Consider the following 18538-nt stretch of genomic DNA (forward strand, 5'->3'; position numbering starts at 1 on the left):
ACTGCTTTTGACTCGGGTACATTGAAAGTACGAGTTTCGTTTATTGCCCTAAAAATATGTCCCCCCCCCCCCCCCCCCCCCCGCACCCCCCTTCTTCCCGCGGCTCTTGAAAGTTTCGTGGTTTTGTTTGTGGCTCTTTAGTTACACCTTCGGGTAAAACAAACGTGTTATTTAGATTCGCGGGATAAGAATACGCCAAAATTCACCTCTTTATTTTTTTTTTAAGAAGTGTTTTTAGCCTTCCTTTTAAGGCAATTAGCCAAAAACATCGCGATAGCGGCACTTCAGTTGCCCTTGGAGTGGCGATCGCAGCAGCTGAAAATGTTTACATCTGGTAAAGTTGCTTCTAATGGACTTCTTCCAAAACCGACGCGCCCCATTGCGGCGAAATACCATGCAGTGCATTCTGGGAACTAGTTGGCCACTCAGTTTCGGTTTCGACTGAGCAGATTCATCTCATGCTATCACGCCGCGACCGAACGCACTGCTTGCGTTTTCGATTATCTGTCTTTTTTACGAATGTACAATATACTGATTCTCGAGCGATACAAAACGAAGGCCGGGGCACTTTTTCTGGTTCCCGAAACACCGGATATATGAGTCCGTATGCTAACGTAGTAAGACGTGGCTTAGTCACCTTAACGAGTGCATCTTTGAGTTCAATTTCAATAATCCCGTCTAGTACCAGTGAAGTAGAACTGAAATTTGTTCACCTGGAGCCTTTCACCTATTTTGTTTGCCAAACGTCCGCTTCTTGTTACTTCATTGGGCAAAAAGCAAGCCGCATTCTCACAGGAGTATCAAAGTTGAGCCCAGCGTTGACGCGTAAACTTTTAAGGAAACGCAATCAATTTGACCTCACTACTGCACCAAAGTTACTATGATGTCTTCCTCGTGTCATCATATATCTCCCACTCAAATTTTATGCTGATAGAAGATTAAGTTTTCGCAAACGCGGAGATGGGCTAGCTACGACGGAGGCCCTAACAAGCCTTTTTGGACGAGCTTTTACTGACGCCCAAGATCTGTGCCTGAACGGTGTGTCCGAAATTATCGCGGCATACTCAGGCAGGAAGAAAGCTAACACATGAAAAATATTATGGCCATTAGCAACCGTCAAATGCACTTTGAATAATTTTGTTCGTTTGGCGCACCGCATAGGGGTTCATACCCGTCCGGCGTACTTCTGGCGAATGGTGCAACATTTTTCACACAAGTGCTCGACTTTTGCTTTCTTAAAACGGTTTGTATGCGCGAATGTGCCTATACGATTGCAGGATAACTTTACGTGCATACGCGATGTTGAATATTAGTAAAAATGCAAGTGGGTGGGGACTTCGCTTCGTGCAGCGCTGCGGGTCAGTACAGATAAGAGATAAGAAGTGTGTTATAATTGAGCTTTTCAATGGCACCTCCGAGTTTTACTTCGCGTACTCAGGCGTATTAAGAAAACAGTAATTGCAAAAAGTAATATTTCTTCTATGGACGCACGAAACAAACAAACTTCCTGATCAACAACATATAATTAGGGTGTGTACTTTCCGGTGTTTATTTGTGAGAAAAATCGGCGGATGTTTTTCGGTGTTTATTTATTTTCAAAACACCGGTGTATTTCGGTGGAACGTCTCACGACGAGGCTAAAATCGGTGAATATCGGTGAAAACAAAGCGATTGATCACAGAAGGAGAGTTCCAATTTTATTCACATAGTTCATACACTTCTTCTCTAGGAAGCAACTATTTCTAACACTTGGTTATTATAGTAGATGCAAGCATACTTTTATGCTTGCATCTACACGCAAGGAACGTGCTGCCTTCATGGCACCACGTTCCTTGCGGTTCGTAACCCGCAATTATGAAAACGCACGCTCCTGTACGACACGGACGTTGGCAGTGTCTTCCAGGAACCACAGCAACCTCTGAATACATGGCTTGCACCGACATCACTTGGCCAGACACAATGAGGAAAAGGCACGTGAGAGCCTACCCTCCACTGTGTTAATTTTTCCACAAAAGGGGGCCATGGGAGACACAATAGGGGAAAGGCGTATGAGAGCTTAGCGTCCACTGCGTTCACTAGACGCTTTTGACCCCCAGAAAAGAGGGCGGACTGGACGCCACCTGCAAGCCATGTATAAACACTGGAAGAATGCAGGATCCACGAGATAACACGTTTGACGAACCTCTACGGGGAAAGGGTTTCGCTAGGTCGGAAACTAGCAACGACCGGTGTTTTTCGGTTTTAACCAGGGCGAAAATATCCAACCACTGGTGTTTTTCGGTTTTAACCGATTTTATATTTTCGTCACCGACGGATGTTTATCGGTGTTTTTCGGTTAAAACCGGAAAATGCACACCCTACATATAATGTAAAGGCGCGAGCTCGATGTATGCATACTTATTGCTTGCTACAGCCTGTTGATTCGTACATAAGCAAGATCCCCGAGCTTCGCAGCGTCGAGATTCCCAGCACTGGCTCGTCCAGATACCTCGAAACGCTAACAAAAAGGCTCAAGTACAAAAATAGAACAAGCATGTGTTAAGAGAAGCTATATACGTCTCGGGCTTGTGCTAAAGCTTCGAGGTCTGGCCATTTAGGTTAGTTTATAGACCACAAATGACGCTCTCGGGACCAGAAAACATGAGATAATGGCCGTTTATAGTCCACGCTCTGTGTGTAATCTCTGGTCGACGTGTCGATCGAAACCGAAACCATGCCACTCTCCTCCCTGGCCAACTAGTTCCCAGAGTGCAACGCGCGCCGTGTTGCATGCAGGGCTTTATGGAAGTAGTCTATTCTGCACTCGTCGATGTTAAACATTGAAAAGGCACTGGAGCACGCGGTGAAACAGAACCTTCAGCACAAATCACTCCCACATATTGCTACACAATGCAGATTCTTTATTCAAGCATATCCTTCTAAAGCCTACTTAAATTGTGTCCACTTAAAAGTTTCCGCTCTCCATTGTGGGTTTTCTCGTGTCTTAAGAGGGTGGATTTTTGTGCAAATGCTCTCTCACAGGTACTGCACTGGTATGGTTTCTCCCCCGTATGGACCCGTTTGTGACTCACCAAATTACCACTTTGTGTAAATGCCTTCTGGCAAACCTCACAACGGAATGGCTTTTCATTCGTGTGAGTCCTCATATGAATTCGTAAGTATTTGCTTTCAGCAAACAATCTCCGGCAGACAGGGCAGCGAAATGACTTGTTAGCTGTGTGAGTCTTCATGTGACTTCTTAAGTGACCGCTTTGAAGAAATGCTTTCTCACAGACAGTGCAGCGCAAAGGCTCTTCCCTTTTGTGAATCTCTTCGTGAACGGTGACATGTCCCACATTATGACTGAGGTAAGGGCACAACCGGCACTGCTGCGGGTCCTCATGTCGTGGTTGGGTGGAGGGTTGCGACGGGTCCAGTTCACCTCTCGGGAAAGAGAAGTCGCTCTCGCTGTCCACATCGTCGCAGCAGTCTGCCTCGGCCGGCACTGTTGGGAAAGCCAGAAAAATAAGACAAGGAAAGCCCATTACATGGGGAGCCCAATGAACACATAGACATTAGACAAGCTTGGCAAATCTGCACTGCCTTCAGCAGAAAGTTGCACACACAGACAGGCGTCCCGACATCTGCTGATTTCGGAACCAAGAAAACAAGAACAATTTAAGGCTGAACTGCATGGGACGAATATGCTGCGAATAACCAACGAATTTTGCCCGGCGGCTTTTGCTCTGCGCGTGGAATCAACACAGTGACTGCTACGTCGCGCGCAAAGCCAGCGCGCCGTCGGGCGGCGTTCGCCAGTTACTCGTCACATAATTCGTTCCATGGAGTTTAGCCTTAAAGTTCTAAATAAAACGACCGTTACATTAAAGCGATATCACACTTCGAATTGATGAAAAATTGGTGAGCATCGTCCGGGTGTCTAACGAAATTGTTTTCAAATTCCCTTTCAGGTTTTCCCCGACTACTTCATTAAACTTTCATGACTAACCCCTAAGAGGACAGGATATTCCTGAAGGGCGGTTTTTATATGGAAAAGACCAGTATATCTGACAACCGACAGGGCAGCGGCAAATTACGATTAAACTACCCTGCAAGCCTATTCTTTGATATTTCTCGCCGAATAGATTGCCTCATTGAAAATAAACTGGACAACCATGTTAGCACGTGCAAAAGAGAAATTTGTCTTGGTGTGTGTGTATTTCAAGAGGATGTGATTAGGTTCCGTCCAGACTCTGGTTTCTGAGCAGATATTGGCATCGGCACGCCGACGTAGTTGCGTGCACGTGCGTCACACCACACAAGCATTGTCTGCAGGCACCCAAATAAGGAAAAGGTTAATTTCCCTGTCCGACGCTGACTGGGATAGAAACCCTAAATTTTCCACTCACCAAATCCCCGAAAATTCAATTCCAGGCTTTCTGTTTTTCAGACTGGTAGACGCCCTGACAGCTCCTTTATGGAGAGTTTTTATGTGCACCAATTTATCTTGCACTGATTCAGCTCATCTCAAGACTAATTGCTACAAGCTATGAGCAAGTTTTACTGCCGCACCTTAGATCTGCTACAGAATACAAGGATGCAGCGGCTGCTATGGAACTGTGGCTATAAGTACACCATACTGTGGAGGTGCCATGCAGCTGTGACATGTATGTTGTAGCATTGTTTTACAAAATGTCCTTGTACCGGAGCAAATGTCACGGTACGCCAATGCAAAACCATACAAGCAGTGCTATCCGTACACGAATGCTGTTCAAATAATTTTTTTTAATATTTTGTAGCCTCACACTAGTAGGCGGGAGCAAGCACGGTAGACAACCAAATCGCACCGATTTGGTTTGAACAGATCGATCACGTTGGTCGACAGCTTGTGCTCATCTAAAGGGGATCCATTTGACGCAACGGAAGAGGCTCATTTTAATTTAATGATGGTGGACTGGTGTAAACAAGGATGCTCCCAAAAGTTGAGTTAGCCAGTGGGAAGGACTCTCTTTGCACAGCATGAGCCATTTGCCACACCTCGAGAGAGTTGCCATAGTTGATCTGCATGGATGAGAAAATAATAAATTGCCATGTTAGTGTCAATCGTGTGATGTAAGAATTTGACTCGTTTTGAGCAACTTAAGACATGGCAGACTGACATGAACACCAAAGGCATATTTTAGTAAAAAAAAAAGAAAAAAAAAAAAAAAAACTAGCAACAGAAGAGCCCAGAAAAAGAAAAAGGTAAAAACAAGACTAGCAATTATATGGCCAGACTGTATCGAACAATCAAGTTCACATTTTACTGTAAACTCTCAATTTGAAAAAAAAAAAAAAAAGATTCTTAAATGGGGTTTTTGGTGGGGTTATACTTCAACCGGCTCTCGCACACAAATACTGAAACCTTTATTTCTTTTATTTTTCATGTCATTCTTGTTTATGAGCACAAATTGCAGTTTTTATATTTGGCAGCATTTTCTAGCAAGCAATGCACAGTAGCAAAAACATTTAGTTCGAAAACTGACTGAAAATGATGTATCAATGTGAACAAAACAATATCTAAACGCATGAATTTCAGTTTTTCACAAAAAAAGCTGAAAAGTGATTGGCCCCTATTTAAGCATTTTAAAGGGATGCTAAAATGAAAAATTAAGTACACCTCTCACAGTCAAAAATATGTTAAACATAACCAACCGTATCTGCCGATGACAATCGAGGCTCGTTCACAGTTGCGTCGACTGCATTGCGCTGCGTTGCATCGTGCAGCACAGCGCGTCCCCATTGGCCCGTAAGGGTCACCTAGCGACAGCTCTACACAAGCACTCTTAACGCAGTCAGATGCAACTGCGTGAACGAGCCTTTACATGTCTATATTTTGAACGGATGACTCTTTTTCGTTCCAACTGGCCGATTCTAGCGAGCGCTCGAAGAGCAGCCATCGCAGTGTGATGCGTTACGGGAGTGATGTCGTTTTTCCCAGTACAGGCAAGGTTACAAGGAGGCTGGTTGGGTTATGAGCATCGCCACGTGGTGGCGTCCACGCGTTACAACCTAGCCATTTTGGATGTTCAAGGTCTGGTTGGACAGTGCCAGCAGCGGGGAAAAGTGGCGCACCAGCGCTTCGAACTTCACCGACCTACTCCCCTCTGTCTCATCCTCTCTCCTTGCAGGAGTTGAATAGGCGCGAGAGAAATCCGGTTCGGTCAAGTTAGACAGGGAGTGCACGCACGCAGATTGCCGCTCTATTTCCACGTAGTGGTGCTGCTTTTACGGAGCAATTGGCAATACTATGGGAACATCCACCAGGTGCAATCTGGTAATCGGCTTATTCTTTACAAGATTTTCGCGTCTTTTTGAACAAAATATTGGTGTATGATGTTGCCGGAATGTAGCTGACATTTAAACAATAAAATTTCCACTAGAATGTCGCTTCAGTACCCTTTAAAAAAAATACACGAGCTCACGGGGGAACTGCTCAGTTTGGGTGACATCTTCCAGTGAGAGATTCTTACAAGTATTAAAAAAAACCTTACGAGGAGAAGGACATTGCAGAAATAAATCTCTGGAATCCAAAATGAACTCTAGATATTCCAGAGCAAGTCTATACAGAACATGGCCACGTCATATTCTCTTGTACATGCTACCTACGACACTGCGATCACATCTGGGGCTGTAATAGAATTTTGTACGAAGTAGCGCATGCCCCCCGCCTCTGCACAAGAATGCTGGGAACCTCGAGGCCAGCATTTCCAAGAGTTCACTACAACAGATTTGAGTATACAAATACAATTATGACACGCTTTTGGTCTTATCTGTCGCATGAGCCGCTTTACTGGCAACACGTCACACAAGTGCCGACTCTATGCTAAGAACATAAAGAGCTTTGAAAAAAAACACCCCCACCTTGCGTCTCATAGATATATAGGGACATATATAACATATGCAAGCGAATATATAACCTTTAAGGGGTAATGTGGTTGAGCGTGTTGGTGTCTTATTCACGATATTGAAAAAGGGACATGGAAGGTAAACAAACAACACAGGCTTTCGACTTGCAACAAAACGTTAACTGGTGCCACTTTGCCTCCTGAAGACCAACGGGGGAGCATCAGGGAGGGAGGGGGGTGGTGGACGAGAGAAGCGGGAGCCTTGTAGCCCTGCCAGCGGCAATGCGTAGGAGGGTATTATATATATCTCGATCTTTGACTAACTCACTCATCTCATGGTCTATGCTGGTCTTTTCAACAGCACTCCCAGAAACCTGTCCTCTCCTTTAGCCAAAATTCGTCCGGAATGGTTCAGTCTCTCTTTTCCTCCTCTTGCAAAAAGTTCTGCTGTCACATGAACAGAGGGAGCCTGTTACTGCAATTCGCCAGGCTCCGGAGGGTGGGTTACCCAGTAGACCTAGATATCAGCAAGAAACTCATTCCGCAGTCTAGGAGCTGCCCAAAGGAGGCCCCCTCTGGGTCCCGGTCTTCCCACCCCGGGTGCATCCCTCACTCCCACAACACGGCACACCGATTGGGTGCGCTTGCACATCGTTTCGGCACCAGAGTTCTCTTCACATGCAAATTTAGATTGGGAGGCATCTGCACGCAAGTCCCCAACTCAGAACTCCCCCCCCCCCCCCCCCATATGCACAAAAAAAAAAAAAAAACACGCTCAGTGCTTCCAGCCTTGCATGACGGAGGTGTACAGTATTCCTGTTGCGTGTGGAGTCTAATACGTCAGCCAGACGAGGCGCTCGTGAATGACACCACGAGTACGCCAAGGAGATCTCGTCTCCTTCAACGGACTTCTTCCATCCAGTCATGATTCACGCCAAAAACTTCCCCTCGTGCACACCCGAGTTTTCGGAAACCAAAATCCTTGAGGCGCACATATCGAGATTTGTGCGCCACGAGAATCTCGATCTGTCCTGTCCAGCCTTTCCCTTTCACACCGAGAGATTCGGTTCCTGCAAGGTGAGGGTTCCTCCGAAGATACAAAATTCCCGTATCTCCTCTTGTCCGCGTTCCCCGCCCCCCCCCCCCCCCCATTCCCTCCTCTCTTCCCTTTCTTCCCCAAGGAGGCACCACCGGCTACCGGCACTCAGGGTTCCATGTAACGGCGACGTGTTGATTGACATACATACATACCAGGGATGGGCAGTATTTCAAATACAAGTATTTGAAATACGTATTTTAAATACTTTGTGTATTTTGCATTTGTATTTAATTATAAATTGGGTAATTTATTTGACGTGTGTATTTAAATACTAAAACGCGGGTATTTCAAATACAACTGTAATTAAATACAATTTCGTGGGCAAAAATGCATCCCTCAAATTTATTGTCACTGTCCAGAGCAGAAAAAAAACTATGTTCTCCTCTGAATGCAGTGTCTCTCAATCAAGCGTGGGCGTTTAGTGACTTTGTGATTCCGGTGCTAGTCCAGGGCAAGAATAGTGACGAAATCGACGTTCACAGGCAGACTGGCTAAATATGTGCCTGTGACAACTTGCGATACTTTCCAGCCTGATTTCCATCCATATTTTGCCTGGAACATTCTAAATGCGTGGGTCGTCCAGATTTTCGTAACTGGTGCGAGTTGCAATAAAAAATTCTCTAGCTAGTGCTGCGCGTCTTGGTCGTCTCGGTTCTTTGTTGGTTTATATAAAAATGTAATCGACGAAAACGTGTGTTGTCTGTTTGACTTCCATGTCTCTTTTTCGTTATCATAAATTAAAGGGGTAGTCCGGCCATTTCTTCGTGGTCTCCGATTTGACTGCAAATTTGCTAAACACACCAACGAACATCGCTGAAATAGTATTCTAAATATTAGGCCAAAATATGTTTTTTTGGAAAGTTACTGAATTTACTATCTTGGTCCTCGCCATGATTTTCAAACTGTCTACTGGCAACAACGAAAAAGTGCCGCCAGTGGAAGGCTTTGGTTTATTCTTTGGACTGTAGATTTTGTTCCCAACTGATTACAAGCAGTTTCATGGTGTCAAATTAATTATTTGGAAGCTCGCTCCAGTACCCGCGCACCAGCATGGGACAAATGCAGCATGGGACAAATGCTTGGCATAGTCCATTTTTTAAACTGCGTGGTCGACTGGAAGCCTGCCTTCCACTGATGTCACGGCACTGAAAATTGCGGGTATATTTGAATGTTGGTTTTTGCAATTATTTTCACTTGACAATTTCACAATAATTGTTATGAATTTCGCGATACTAAATAGCATACCGGAAAGGGTAAACGCCAGGGTTTCAGAAAATATAGTTAGTTGGGGTACCTCAAAAAATCTGCGGAGTACACCTTAAAGGTTCACCAGTAAGCATAGGACACATGAAAAAGCATCATGCAACTCTCCAACAGAGTTTCCACAGGTATAATATGATGGATGTCACTCATGGGTGGCACCTGTTCTAATGCAAATTTAGAACAGTTCTCCACATGAACACTTTTCCGCAGGTCAAACACTGTCACTGTCACTCTCCCTTTTGAATTCATCGATGATGCATCAAGCTGGTCACACGCCCAAACGAGCAAGTGCAGGACTTGAATAGCCTCTCCCCCGCTACCCCGTGCGTCCTTTCGTGTCGGATGACGCCAACTCTGTCACGGGTGAAGGGCAGAAACTTCATTGGTGTGTCCTCCCATTGCTGGAAAGCCTTCCACCGCTTCCTACCCAACTGTTTTAAGGAAAGGTCTTGCTTGCAGTGAAGCTGCAGCTCTGCTCTTTGCCAGTGGCTCCCATGGTGGGTCTTGCTCGAAACATGTGGTACATCAAATTAAACTGGCCAAAGACACTGATGTATCGACATGTTCAAATGATGCACCCTGCACAGTGGATAAAGCAATAGCATTTTGAGCACTTGCATACTTTTCAGCACATATTTTCCTGCTATGCTTTCAAAGATCACCCACATTAATTATTGAAACACTCAAGTTTATTTCTGTTGTTCGTCATTAAGATGGAATCAAAATGAATGCAGTGGATATAGCTTAAGAACAGAATTTTTTTTTTTTTTACAAGCATATAGACATACAAGCTGATATTGAAATAATCGTGATTGCACAGACGAGCTGGTAAATGATAATATCGAAAAACCCTAGAGAAAAGGGAACAAAAAAAAAAAAGGTTTGTGCTTGTCTCTTTTTACTCCTCATCCCTGGGGTTTTTCAGTATGTAAGCTGCTATGTTCCGCAGCACCATATCCTATGCTAAACTTCTGTCATATTGAAAAAAGCCAATGGCTAGTCATGCACTAAAAAAAAAAAAAACCTTTTGCAGTAAAGAATGCAGTAAAAGCAGAGGTCTCTTTGTGCCTTATATATGTCAACTGAAAAAATGCATGCTGGTAAAGACTGCCTCGCAAAGGCTTGAGTCACTTGGAACATGAAACTGGCACACTGTGTCGGAAGTAGGGCTTGGGAAGGAACCAGCTATGCATAACTGGCCGTGTCTGGGCCACAATGAATTTGTAATGAATTTGAATGAGCAGGGATGGTTCCAACATTTGCATAGGACTGGCGATGGCACGTTCACCAAAACAGTGATGACCTGCAAGATTTAAAAGTATGAAGGGACAAGATAAAGTCTCTCCTGCAAAGCAAGCACACAAATTTTCAAGGCAGCAACATGACACAAAATATCACTCATAATTGAGGCCATCTTTAGCAACAAATACAAACCATATTAATGATAATACAGCTGCCCAGAGTTGGCTCCATTGAGGGAAGCCTCTTTTTTGGAGGCAGCAATTCCACAATTCCTTCGACAACAGACATTGTCAATAGATGACCCGCAAGCACGAATTCAAGATATATTAATGTGACACTGTCCATGGTGTTTGTCTGGGCAACCTGTCTGTGGCAGTCGAATGTGACATTAATAAATGATGCTTAAAAAAACAAGGGTGCAACAAAACATTTTCTCATCTCGTCTGCCACACACACAGCCCACAAATTACGCCGCATCACCGATTATTTCCTTGCCAGTAGTTGCTCCACCAGATATATCTTTATGTGTGCCCCACTTTGGGGGGTGTACTGCATGTAAATGAGCCATTTTATTCGCTGGATTTTTTTGAGTAGACCGCATGGAACTGATCGCCGTTTTGTGCTGGTGGTTGGCGTACATACTGCAAGTCATGTACCACTCTAATCGCGTGTTACTGTGCGAGTTGTCAGCGCGTCGCTACTGGACTAAACGTCCATTTATGTTTTGTGTTCCTTGAATAATCTTGTTATTCACCTTTTGACAGACGAGAGTCATACATTGTGTCAGAAGTGACCGCAACAGACCATACTTTGCCTGCGGGATTGCTTGCCATGACAACCGCCTATGAACCCTGATGCGAAGTGCAATGGCAGTCCGCCACCCAGCGAGTCATCCCTCAAGCTATGCTGGCGCTACTACGGCCCCGAAGACCTTTGGATACCTCTCGAACACCGGCAAAGTTGGAAAACCTGGGAAAGTGAGTTAAACCTTTTTCCACACCTACATTACTGAACCAACAACCAAAAGAGGTATAAGCAGCAACATTGTTAATGACGATTGAAGAGGAGGCAAGGAAAACATATAGCACGTTACTTTGAAGAAGACGAGGACAGGCAGGATGCTGAAGTACTTAAAAAGGACTTCGAAGGTTTCTACAAGCCTACAGCAGACCTAGCATACCACGAGTTCCGCTTCCAAACAAGGGACTAGAAAGAAGGCGAAAGTTTCAACAAGTTGTTATCCGACCTTTGTATCCTGGCAAGAAGTTGCGACTTTAGGGACCGCGAGAAATGCATGCTACGAAGCCGCATCATCTTAGGAATCTGGGATAAGAAAGTGCAAGAACGGCTAATATCTGAAAACCCTTTGAATGCAAAAATGCTCGACATCTGCAGGACGCGCGAGCACGGGAAAGAACAGTGTCAGGAAATTCAAGGAGCTTCAAAACAACCGTCGGAGGTCAACTTAGCTAAAAAAGCATTAAGGGGACACTGATACCCCCAAAAAAATATTTTTATTTTTTGCCAGGCAATATACTGTTATGTCAGAAGTAGGGCTGGGCGTCGATTAAAAATTTTAACCCGATTAATTGCCACCCTTTAATCGATTAATCGGTTGCGTTGATTTTTATAAATAATATATTAAAAAGAATGCAACAAGTCGTCTTGCCTTTGAAGACTTATTTTACTCTCTGTTACACGGCGCAAAGGACATTTAGAATTGAGGATACATACAGTTCAACGATTAAAAGACTCGCATATTTTTTCTCCCGCTCCGAAGACAAAGAAGTTTGTTCACATTCTCCGACAGGAAGACAAGAAGTCAGGGCTTGGGCAATGCTTTCTTCCTTTTCCAAAGGGGCCTCGATGAGAAGGCATTGTTGTCTGCGTTTTGGCGGATGGTCCTTGCTGCAGCGGCGTATATGGGTGCTTCGCTCGTAGGTGATACCGAAGCGAACTTACGCTTCCACTCTACGTGAACGGCTTTTTGCAGATGATGCAGTGGACTTCCTTCGAGTTAAAAACTTCACCGCTGGAGTTTACTCTAAACCCCAAATTTCCAGCGAGATTGCCTTTCATACTCCTGAACTCGTCCATCTGTACGGGCCGAATACTCGAACAAGTAACTATGGCGTTGTTAGCTTCCCAGCTTATTTTTCTGCTTGTTTTTCTTGCCTGGGCAGGATGTGTAATCGATACTCAACACGTGAAGTTTTGCGGTCGTAAAGGGATCAATCGCGGGCCCCGCTTGTTCGTCTGGCCTCGGTAGAACTGTAATGTATATCTTCGAACACGTGACGCTTCGCCAGCGCGGTAATTGAATGTTGCTCATAGCACCTGGCTGGGAACGGAAAACCGCTTGGGACAGAACGACCGGATACACGCCACACAGTTTTCCTTAAAGAAGGGGGGGGGGAGGGGGGGGAAGGGCATGAGTCACCCCTAGTTCGGGCAGATTGTCCAGGATAGAGCCATGCGTGCGTCCAGTTACCTTTTTATTTAGTACCGATTAAAAAAACTGAATAGCTGGTTAAAAAATTTGATTGCGATTAAAGCCTTAATCGATTAATCGGAAGGTTAATCAATCAATTGCCCAGCCCTAGTCAGAAGACTACCCAATAAATATTTCGCTACAGCATCACATACATTTTTAATAAAGTAAAAAAATATGCAACTGCTCAAAACCGAAACCAAAACTAGACTGGAGAGGAAGAAGAAATAGAGAGGGGGAGAAAGCTACCAAAAATCACATGACTGTGCAACTTTTTTTTTTTTCAATCAATTTGCAGCCTTTAACAAGCCACAAAAAATGGAAGTCATACTTTTAAATCTATTTTTAGCATTAAGTGTGTGCCTTCAATGACCCATAACTTTGATTATCTATGGTGGTTGTGTCTAAACCATGAAAACGGCACGTGACCATGGAGAGGACAGTGAGCTCGACTCAAACCGGCCAGTTCTCGATCGGCGGTTTTCGGGAGGAAAGAAAACGAATTTCGAGCTGCAAATTGTGTTGTGGATAGTTTGGCTCTCATATCCCATGCACAAATAAAAACCTTCACTAGCATAAATACCCTGTCAGTGCCCCTTTAAGCGTAAATGTCCGAAGTGCGGAAAAAAAAAAAACATTGTGGGGCCGCATGCCCAGTGTTTGGTAAAACTTAATGTAAGAGGTGCGGAAAGTGTAACTATTTCACGACAGTCTGCACGAACATTCCAAGTGAAAATGAGTGTAAAATGCACAAAAAAAGGGCCTTCGTCAGCTGGAGGCTAGCAAAGGCGAAGACTATTGGTTAAAGACTAACAGTAGATGCAGTCTCTCGAGAAGATCGTTGGCAAGCCATGATCGAGAGTGAAGGCATATGCATGAAGTGCAAGCTAGACACTGGACCTAATTGCTGCATCATCTCTGGAAGTCAGCTTTGGAAGGTGACCGCAAAAGAAGCGCAACCATGTACTGCCATTTTGAAAACCTTTTCTGGGCACAAGACGCACGCTTCCGAAAACTTCTTCTGGTGGTTCGAAAAAATAAAAAATGTTCCGACGCTGTTTTTTGTAACGGAGCGAGACGTCCTGGTTACACTTAGCAATGACACAGTGGAACATCATCTGCATCATACGTGTAGCAGCACTGGAAAACAGTGACCAACTGTACAAAGTGGCCCTGCCTTATGAAGATGTCTTCCAGGGACTGGGCCGAATAAAGGAGTGCTGTAACACATGAAACACAAGCCTGGAACAGAAGGGGTCGTCAAGCTAGCAAAAAGAGTTCTAGTCGCCCTTGAGGACAAAGCGAAGGCTGAGCTCGAACAAATGGAAGCTGATAAAGTCGTCGTCAAGGTACCTGAACTGACTGAATGGGAAAGTTACATGGTCGTCACCAAAAAAGAAAAAGTAAGAATATGCCAGGACCCATCGGACTTAAAGGGGTACGGAAACGAAATTCTAGCGCCAATCTTTCTGCATAAATATGGGCTAAGGACAAGCACCACCTCGGAAATATCAATATTGCATTGTAAAACACAGGAGAACTAATTTTAAACCTAATTAAACGATTTCAAATTCACATCTGGTGGATGGTGGGAAGTTCTCGTGACATCACTTGTGGCATAGGAGCAGCGCCGTTCTGCGGCAATACGGCGTGCCGGCAGAATTAGCCAAGGCCTGAACGCGTTTGCAAAGCCTTGGCGGAGAGAGCCAAAGCGTAGTTGGCCACAGTGAGCTCGTTTTTGTTGCGGCTCTTTTGCACGACACGACCCGAGCATGCTTCTGGCACGGCCGGTATTAGTTGCTGCGAGTCGAGCTGCGAGCCGACGTTAAAAAAGATATGTTTGAACTACGAGAGTGTCAGCAAGAGCCACGCAAATACCTGTTCACACTCGGAGCGGACACGCGCGTTTGATCGAAGTGCTGGATTCGCTCTGTTAGACCGCGTTTCGGTAAGCGCTTCTGGACCGATCTTTTACGATTGCAACTCGATACTGACATGACACTCGGCAAAGAAAGGTTGGACCGAGCGTCGTGTCAGAATAAAAATGGCATACGAATAACAAAGTGTACATACCATGTTGCGAAGGTAATCCGTATGGCGTTTATTTGAGCTCTATATCACTCAAAACAAGGAGATAGAATCAATGAGAGTCCCTTTTCGACGACAGCGTTCGTCACCGCTGCCTCAGAAAACAAGGAGATCGAGATGACAAGGGGAAAAGATTGACCTCTGAAATTTAGTTCAGGGATCAGACTATTCATCCGGGAAGGGTCCACAAGGGTCACGCGGGCATATTCCATTCAGCAGGCCAGCCAATCATGAGCAGACGGTCTTGGCCAAGGATCGCCGGAGCAACGGTGCACCGAGTCGGTGTTGCTGCTATACTTCGTTTAACCTTATGTGCGAGCGAAGGCAAAGCTGGAAGCGCGAGCACGAAAGCTCCGCGCGTTCAGGCTTTGCTCGAGCGCGCGAGCTGGGCAGAAACGCAAAAAGCGCTGCTCTCGCGCTTTTAGCTTTGCCTTCGCTCGCAGATAAGGTGAACCGAAGTATAGGCCTACTATCTTCTGCCGAGTTCGCTTGGTCGGTAGAATCGTGGCCGTCGTAGCTCTTCTCGGGTGTTTGTGGATCCTGCGTTCTTGATCGTCGTGGTCTGTTTCAAGTACTCCTTCCTTTTTTCTTGCTGGTTGAAGTCGGGACGCACGAGAAGAGCACTTAGAAAAATAAATGTCCGTTGGTCGTCGCTACCAAGTAACTGAGCGACGCTGTCGGCCATGTTGATTTGATCGTAAAAAGTGCGTAAGACAGCTGCCGAGCTGTCGTAGGATTCTGTCATAACCTGCACAAAAGTTACGACAATTTCGTTTCGAGAATATGGGTTTTCTCTCAAATTTTTCGTACACACTTTTTTCGTCGTAAGTTCGCTTTGAGAATCCGGCCTCAGAGCTGGTTTTGTCAGTGGTGCCGTGGTTGCCGTGGTTGCCGACTTGCCGTGGTGCAGCGTGCGTGCAGCCCTTGCACATCTCAAACGGCCACGTTGTCACAGGTCGTAAATCGTCGACTCGCCACCAAGTGGCAACGCTCGTAACCACAACAGCCACGCCGTAGCCTTTCCCGTCTGGCACAAGTGACGTCACGAATGCGCCCAATATCCCAAGATGCATCGCGCTCTCTGATGGCTGATTTTTCAGCGCACGCTCAATCGGGCCCCTCAGGGTGAAAAATATAGCCATCCGTTCAAAATACAAACGCGCGATTATGATTTACGGATATCATTGATCATATTAAACCTATTTCTGACCATAACGGATGTATTTCAAGTTTCGCTTCAGTATCCCTTTAAACCAAGCCCTCGTCAGAGTACACTATCCAATGCAAACGTTGGAAGATGTCGCGCTTGGCACATCAAGTTGGACAAAGAAAGTTCTCTTATCTGTACCATGAACACCCCGTACTGCAGAAACCAGTTTTTGCGCATGCCTCTTGGCATATCAACCGCACTGGAAATCTTTCAACGGGCCATGCACAAAGCACTGGATAGACTATAAGCGGTCTTCGTTGTCATGGATGACCTTGTTGTATGGGAACGAACCAAGGAGGAGCGCAATTAAAATTTGAGAATGGTACTGGAGTGTTGTAACAACCAGAATCTGAAGCTCAACAAGTGCCAGTTTTTGCAGGAACAAGGTGGATACCTAGGACACATCCTCACAAACAAAGGACTCAACTTGGATCCTAAGAGACTTCAAGAAATCCTGGAAATACCGGAGCCAAAAGACAGTAAGCATCTACAAATTTTTCTTGGAAAGGTTCATTTCGCTGCACGATTTATACCAAACATGTCAACAGCACTGCACCGCAACGAGAGTTGCTAAGAAAAGATGTCGCCTTTGTTTGGACTGAACAGCACCAAACAGCTTTTGAAACACTGCGCAACTGTCTCACCAAGGCTTGTGCTGACAAATTTCCAGAAAAACGAACCTGTCACGCTTTCAGTAGATGCCAGTCAGACAGGTGTAGGGTCAGTGAGTCTACAAAATGGACAGCGAGTAGCATATTAGTCACATTCCCTAACAGAAACCGAGCAGCCATACGCACAGATGGAAAAAGAGATGCTTGCTAAAAAAATCTTTCAGCCTTTCCACTCTGGTGAAGAAAGAGCAGCGGAGCTGTACTATGTGCCGCCGTCACTCATAGATGGCGGTAGCTGTCCAGAGGGTTGTGTCCAGATTTATTTGTCCACGGACATAAAACTGGGGAAACTAGCCCTTAACAGCTCCGCTGTAAAAAAAAACATGTAATATGGATCCACCGTGCTTCAATCTGGGCTGTCCTAGTTTGACGTCCTGGCTGCTTTCGGTCGCTAGGCCTAGGCCAACGTTACTAGATTAGCTCAGTTACGGAACTGCCCATAGACGCTGCTTGCATGAGCAGTACGCCCTTCTGCCCCTAAGGCTTGCCTCCCGTCATTTGATGCACCACCAGTTTATGATGGCTGCTATGGTAACTGCAAAGTATTCCATGGAATGCATATGTTTTGACGCACAGCATCTAGATGGCCTCTGACCGTACTCTATGGAATGCGCAGTATTGCAACGAAAATCTAGATGGCGCTTCATAGGACTGGACGCGGACTGAAGTGAGTGAGGGGTAGACCGCTCCGCGGCAGTTCCACAACTGACCTAATTTATAGTAACGTTGGTAATGTTGGCTTCAAAAACTAGACGGAAAGTAATGCACATAAAACTCTTCATTACAACCACCAGCTGCACGGTTATGGCAATCTGCGAACAGCCGCGATAAGCTAGGCTATGCAAAGCCCCATTGTGCGTCACAAACATCAAACTGTCACGCTCGCTGGCAACTGGAGCGCCAGTCAACGTTTCAGTTTATGTACTATGCGGGTGGCTGTCACGAATTTTATGCTGCCACAGATAGCATCACAGTCGACACAAGCATCGGCGTAGCCGGTCGTCGGATGTTCGGCGCCACTACTTCCAAGTTAAACGGCTCACACAGGATGGTTTGTCTGGTTCGTTCCACACGGCTGTGAATTACACAGCACTTGTAGTGCTGACGCGGCTTTTGAATGGTACGAAAAACGCGGTAAGAACCGGTGATCGCGCGCTCGGGTTAATCACGTTCAAATGCGAAAGCGATCTACACTACGTTTTTAGAAGCTAAACGAGCGTTCTTCATGTCAAGAACTTACACGTCAGCCATCCTCGGTCCAGCAGACTCCCAGCATAATCAACATAAACGGTCCTCTGGATTGCTGTCAAAAGCCAAGAGGCCAAGAGACACCGTTGACGCCGTCCTACGATCTACGGTTCAACGCCTTCAAAAGTAAATACGAAAAAGAAATGAAAGCATCTGGACGCCGCACCACCCTAGCGGTGGTGGCATGAATCTGGCACTTTCGATACTTTCAATACTTTCAACTTCTTCAGCACGACGCAGAAAAAAAAAACAAAAAAAAACAGTAGTGTGAAGCGCAATCAGGTGAGTTTGTACTATTTAAAATGAGGGTGCCGCAGTTTGTTTCAGCGGTCGTTGACACTTGCTGAAACATGACTACAC

The 18538-nt window shown here is 45.4% G+C and overlaps 1 protein-coding gene and 1 pseudogene across 2 annotated transcripts in view; one reads left to right on the plus strand and one right to left on the minus strand.

Annotated features, from left to right (window-relative positions):
• LOC8026620 (mitogen-activated protein kinase kinase kinase 15) overlaps positions 1-18538 on the plus strand; it is a 468648-nt gene that overhangs the window by 99449 nt on the left and 350661 nt on the right. The gene's annotated exons all lie outside the window — the stretch shown is intronic.
• Positions 2878-18340, minus strand: LOC115308846 (annotated as a pseudogene).

This window comes from Ixodes scapularis, unplaced genomic scaffold (genome assembly GCF_016920785.2).
Source record: "Ixodes scapularis isolate PalLabHiFi unplaced genomic scaffold, ASM1692078v2 PGA_scaffold2__306_contigs__length_199485367, whole genome shotgun sequence".
NCBI classification, from domain to species: Eukaryota; Metazoa; Arthropoda; class Arachnida; order Ixodida; family Ixodidae; genus Ixodes; species Ixodes scapularis.